This window comes from Miscanthus floridulus, chromosome 19 (genome assembly GCF_019320115.1).
Source record: "Miscanthus floridulus cultivar M001 chromosome 19, ASM1932011v1, whole genome shotgun sequence".
Taxonomy (NCBI): domain Eukaryota; kingdom Viridiplantae; phylum Streptophyta; class Magnoliopsida; order Poales; family Poaceae; genus Miscanthus; species Miscanthus floridulus.
Genome location: NC_089598.1, coordinates 110,985,835 through 110,992,888, shown reverse-complemented (window position 1 = coordinate 110,992,888; position 7,054 = coordinate 110,985,835).

Below are 7,054 nucleotides of genomic sequence, written 5' to 3'. Positions count from 1 at the left end.
ATCCATATTATGTCGTTATGAAATATAAGATAAAGTATTACCCTTATATTTGTATCTACCTTGATCAATATAAAAATAAACAAAAATATCTCTCAAATGTATATGTGAATACTAATATATGCTATTTTTTAAAAATAAATCGATATACAAAAAGTACGAGACAAATATATTTCTAAATTAGAAAATTCTGCAACCATAAAATTAAATAACCATAATGCTATGTTCCACCTTGTATACCAAAACATATATACATCAGAATAAATATTTATTTCAATATCTTATGAAGCATGGAAAAATGTTAATCGACAAACCACATAGCAATAACTAACGTCAATTATATAAATACTACATGATAATCAATTTGATAAGTTGTTATTTTAAATAAGTTTATATATTTAATTGAAACAATATGTCATATTAGTTTTGGTAATTTAATTTTAAGCACACTATGATATATAAAATAATATTGTTGGGGAATGACCACGAGCCGCGGAGGCCATAGAGTCTGGAGACAGCGGAGATTAACAAGCGAACCGGTTTTTTGTGTGATGTGCCGGAAAGTTATGAGAAGGCCTCCACCCTAATGACAGCGTGAGGCGAAGGCCTGAGGAGCCCAGCGAAGGCGGAGGCCGTGGTACCACAAGCGAAGGTCGCTTGGCAAAGGCGGAGGCCGCAGTGCCATGGGCGGTGGTGGAAGCTGGCTCCACCACAGCAGGAGGGTTCATGGCGTGGTGGCGACCTCGGGCCAGGAATGGGCTTTTCTTTGTGCCGGCAATTCAGCCCCAAGGAGACAAGGCGGTGCAAAAAAGGGAAGGTCCAGTTTGCACCGGGCCACCTGCACTAACAAGAGGATATTTAAGGAATGTACCGTAGCCGTTGTAGGACAAAGATGTAAAAAGAAAAAGTAGTGAATAGCGCTCTATAAAAGGGGAGAGCATAAGCTTGTTTGAGAGGTTGGTGAGTGCATTTATAGAACCCTAATTGTGCCAGGACCCACCTACCACTCTCTTAACCTTCTCCCGAGGCATCCGACCGAGCGAAGGCTCTCTCTCCATATCACCTGCTGGATAACGCTACTTTCCAACATTGGCGCCCACCGCGTGTTGGCCAAGCAAAACCCACGATGCCGAGAAAAAGAGCAGCCCCCACCAGAACACCCGCGGAGCCTTCGACAAGGGGGTGACCCAGGCGTAATACCTGCAGCGCTTACGCCAGTGCCCCAGAAGACCAGGTTGTGGAAGAACCCGCAGTCGAAGATCAGCCTCCGGCAGCCGAAGATCAACAAGCTCAGATCCCACCCCGGAGCAGGTACTCCAACAATTGCAAGCCCAACTACAGAGTAGACAACAAGAAAGAGATTGGCTGGCAGCAACCTTCACCGCAAATCAGAGGGCAGCATAGACATCATTACAGGCAGTGGAGATTAGGCAACAGTTGGTCGTCCTACAGGCGGAGATTCAGAGTATGCAACCAAGCCAGCCCCAGTCTAACATTTCCAACTAGCTCCAGTTAGCATATCAAAGCTAGCCTAACCCTTCGCCAGGTACGGCCGCCCAGCCAACCTTCGGCACACCGTTCAACTCATCGCCATCCCATAGAACTATAGATTCAAGATTCCCACTCTCCGAGGGAATCCAAACCTCACCTTGGCCACCATCTTACAAGCCCATTATCCTACCCAAATTCAACGAAAGATCAGACCCCCACCAGTTCATTATGAGTTTTGAGGCAGCCGTAGCCTCTGCAGGAGGGAATGACACTGTCTTGGCCAAGTCATTTGTCATCGCAGCCGAAGGAGACGCATTGGCATGACACTCAATGATGAGGCCAAGCTCAGTATATTCATGGGAAGACCTCCAAGATAAGATCATCGCTAACTTCAAAGGGTTCACCATCAAATCTCTAACATCAATGGATTTATTTCAGGGCAGACAGAATCAAGGTGAAGCGCTAAGGGATTATTTTTTCAGAGGTTTGTGCAGCTTAAAGCGAAGGCATCAAATGTCCTAGAGGATGTGGCAATTGAGGCCGCAATCAAGGGCCTCCGCATCGAAGCCTTCGTGACTCATCTAGCTCGGGAAAAGCCAAGCACTATACAAGAACTGTATACAGAGTTTGAGAAGTACTGCATGTCAGACAATGTCCTTCGAAAAAGGCTGGAAGAGCAAAATCAGAACAAGCAGTACCAAACAAGTGTCAGGAATGTTTAGAAGGGCAACACAAGCCAAGGCCAATTGCAGCCTCAGCAGACCTCTGGTCAACAAGTTTTTAACATAGAACAGCAAGGAAGCAGCCAGCAGTGGCAGCAAATGTCAGAGCCAGAACAAAACAAGCCATCACATAAGCAGTATGAAGGCAAGAAATACAATCAAAGGAAGAACTAGAACAAAAACCAAGAACCAAGACAGCGGAGGTAGTATTGTTTCTTTCATGGAGAAAACAATGCACACATCACCAGAGATTGCCCAGATGCAAAGAAAACCCAGGAGAGGATAAAAAGCAGAGAAAACCCTTAGCCTCCATCACAACAACCCACCAGGGAAGTCAACCACACCTTCGTTGTGCCTTCACAGCAGCCATATTGCCCAATCTACTTAAGTCTTAACTCCAATCAAATTCACCCATCCATCTTAGCAGCAGCATACTATCCCAACTTCCTACCTGCATGGCGACCAAGCACCCAACATCAAGGACATGTAAGTAATCAGCGAGCAGAAGCCAACCTCACCTACATAAACTCAAGGCCTCCGCACATAACATACATAGAGACAAACCAGCCAGCTTAGGTCCATAATAGACAACTAGAAGCACCTCCGCTGCCACCTCCACCATAGCTAGCCGCCCCCAAAAATGAGCCCAACCTAGAAAATCAACTCAACCCACAAACACCACTACCCACCATCAACATGATATTGCCAATAGCCGGAGGCTCTTAAATGGAATTCTAGACAAAGAAGCAAAAGAAGGATCACCTCAGGCTCATCAACAACATAGCAGTCCAAGGCCCAGTGCGCTATACAGATTGGTCGAAGTCACCAATCACCTTCTCAGAGCAATACCTGCAATTAGAAACTTACCCCCATATCGACGCTATGGTAATCCGGGCCAACATAGCGGGTTGGGAGATCAACAGGGTTCTCATAGACTCTAGAAGCTCAGCAGATATCATCTTTGTTAATGTTGTCGACCAGATGAAACTAAGTAGGACCCAGCTACAGCCTTTGGATTCACCACTAATCGGTTTTGGGGGAAAGAGGATTGATGCACTAGGGAAACTATCCCTGCCAGTTTCCTTCGGAGGTCAGGAAAATGCAAGAACAAAATACGTAACTTTCAACATAGTGGACCTCTATTACCCATACGACGCCATCTTCGATAGGGGGTTTGCAAACAAGTTCAGCGTAGCCATCCATATGGGTTACTTGTGCATGAAGATGCCAGCTTTGCATGGCACTATCACAATACATGGCAATCAGAAAGAAGCAAGAAACATAGAAAGAGCTATCTACAAATCATAGCAAAACATCAATTCTGTTGATTCAGCGAAGAATACTGAGCCAGAGCCTCCGGACATGCCGAAAGGCAATACAGATCTCAAAGATCAAGAAGAAACAAAGTCAGTCCCATTGGAAAATGCAGTCCCAGACAGAAAGGTCACTAACGAAGCCAACCTATCGAAGGCAGAAGAAACAAAACTCATAGAAACCTTAGCCAAGAATAAAGAAGTCTTCGCCTAGTCAGCCTCTGACCTGAAAGGAGTCAGTAGGGATATCATACAACACTTCCTTGACATGAACCCCAAAATGAAGCCAAGAAAGCAGAAACAAAGAAAAATGTCCGAGGACAGAATCTTGGCAGCAAAGGCTGAAGTGCAAAGGCTATTAGATGCAAACATCATCAAAGAAGTCAAGTACTCAGAATGGTTAGCAAATGTAGCATTGGTGCCAAATAAGAATGGAAAGATGAGAATATGTATAGACTTCATAGATCTAAACAAGGCATGCAAGAAAGATCCATTTCCGCTACTAAGGATAGACACCTCCGTCGATAAGGCAGCAAGATTGTGGCAGAACCTCCTAAATTATAGGACCCACATGCACTTATCACTGTCCATCGACCTTTGACAACTATGCATATGTTCCTGGTAACTTAAGAAGTCTGTCGGGTGTCCTCGGGGAACCCCGAATCATCCATGATTTCCGAGCAGGATCATATTACAGAGTCATTGCAGTATTACAACATTTATTCAAATATCAATACCAGAGTAAAAATAGCGGAAGTCTTACGATAACTTAGTTTATAGACCAGTTGTTTCAAACCTTACAAACTAAGTTCGATAAATATTACAAACCGTAGTAGTAGTGGAGTGACATTATAATATAATACAAAACACACAATGAAACTGCCCTGCCCAAGGGCCACACATTCACTTCTCATCGTCATCACAAGGAACAACTGTAATGCAGCATGATCCAAAACAGATCTGCTCATGAGGCTCACCTGCAACAAGGGTCAACGAACCCTGAGTACAAAAAGTACTCAACAAGACTTAACCGAAATAAAACTGAAGAGACTCAGGAATGCAGGCTCAGGGATTCAAGGTATGGCTTTAACAATAATCAAAGTTCTTTTGCGTAAAAGCTCTTTAACAAAATTCTTTACTTCAAAGGTAAAACTTTATAAGTACCACATATGAATCTGCCATGATCCGTAATGAGAACATGAACTTCATATCAATCTCTTTCGCAGACCTTTCTCAAGTTCCAGTTATTAATACTACGATGATGAACAGTGAGTTGAGTCTCCATAACCGAGGAGCAACGACGATTCGAACCGATTAAAAACCCAGCTGGGAATTCCAGACCACACGACATATATAGATCCTTGACCTCCATATACCAACCTACCCTCGGATCCTCTAAACAAGAACGGGTCCGCGCCACCCGAGAACACAGTACTCCACCAATCCAGCCCATGGCCACGTGGGTACACGCTATTCCCGCCATCTCTCCACTCCCAGTGCGCGAGTAGCCATTCTCGTACTAGAATCGCCAAGTTAAGGCTTATCGGAGTATGTGGTTAGTACTACAAATTCTCACCTCATGCAATTCAACAACGGACGTGCCTTAATCGACACAGGCAGAAAGAACCCGCTCACAAGACCTCCATGTCTTGTGGCTCACACACACCGAGTCTGCCCGGTCTAGATTTATTACTCCACATTCCCATATCACATGATAACATAAGTAACCAAGGTTCCATTTAAAACTTGCAGGTGGCAAGTAATCACCCGACTTTCATCGTTCTAAGCATAGCTAAGCAAAACTAGGCATATACGAATTTAAAACTGGTAATATGGTAAATATGGAATAACAGGGTTGGTAATGTACCAATTTGGCTTGTACTTGACTCCTAATCACTTAATGCAGTAAAAAGAAGCAAAAGCGAAATCAATTTGTAAAATACAAGGTAGGGTTGTATGCATCCGTGGCTTGCCTTCGTTGACGGAAAAATCCGGTTCCTACGACGTTTCACAAGTATTCGATCCGACCTCAACAGACGGATTAACTTCCTCAACAACTTGATTAATTACCATGTGTTCACCTTCGTTCACTACACGTAATCACAATGCCATGTTTAACATGATGTGGATTATGAAACGTGATGCTCGATGATGGATGCAAACATTAACAATTTGAATACAACTTTCCTTCGCGGTACAGTTGCAAGTCAAACAAACTAAATCTTTTTCGTAATACATACATCAATTGCCAAGGATCATTATCAACAAATGACCCAAGGTCATCACTCAATCAAAATTTCAAACAAAACATAAATCATTAAAGGTTACTATTTGCTTTTATGAATTAATTATTTAATTCAAAATTATGAAATAAATCAACTTATTCTAATTGAGCTCAAAATTTTAGTATATGTTTATTACATGATAAGTAAGTGGCAAAACAAATTTCATAATTTTTGGACAATTAAATAAGCCTAGAAAAATCATGGAAATCCATTTATTAATAAATTGAGCAATTTTTATCACATTCAAAAAGTACTAAAAAACATTATTTCATATTTTTCTTAAATATTATACATCAAAGAGAAGTCACACAAAAATTTTAATAATTTTTGGAGCTCTAAATAAATCTACACAAAAATAACAAATTACATCACTATTCATTCAAATCTGAAAATAGAAAAATTCCATTTGAACGTTGAGTCACTGACAACCCGACCCCACCTGTCATCCCTAACCTCGCGCGCTGACCACGGCAACGACAGCGCTGACCGACGATATCTCGACGACGGCGAGACCAACGGCGACGGCCAAAGCACCAAAACACTCCCCTCGACTAGGCGCATCGATCTAGGGCACAAGCGAGACTAGCTATGGACTGGACCGAGCACTACGCCGGCCATGGCGGGCACAACGGCATGGCAGCGCTACGCCGGCGACGCAAGCACGGTAGAGGTTAAACGCTTAGCACAGAAGGGTTCATCACCTCACCCCAAACACGACTGAGCAACGAGTAGGGTCGGAGGAGCAACGAAGAGACCGGTCGACGTTCCGAGCAGGCACGTCGGAGCAAATCATCGTCGGTGGCGATGTTCCGGGAGCTGTGGTGGTCAAAATGAGAAATCAATGGGTCATGGAGTACCACAGCATCGTGGCAAAGCTGAAACAAGACTCAGCAGGGGCAGAGGATCACCGTAACATGCTGGCCATGGCAAGGCACGCTCGACGGAGATGCTGCCGGCCGTGGGGAAGAAAGACGACGCGCGGCAAAATTTGGCGAAGTCAGACGACTACGACCAGTTGGATGGGTGCGCAAGGAAGAGGCGAAGCTGTTGAGCACTCTGCTGTGATGACACAGGTGCTGGTTCGACGGCGAGGGCTCAACAGAGCTGTGGCAATGGCGCCGGGAAAACAGAGAAAGGGAAACGACGAAGAACAGCGACGGCTTAGGCCTTAAGGAGCGGCCAGAAGCACAAGGAAGCCACGCAGGAGCCTTTCCCACGCCAGCGCAAAGCCAAGGACGTCCACGCA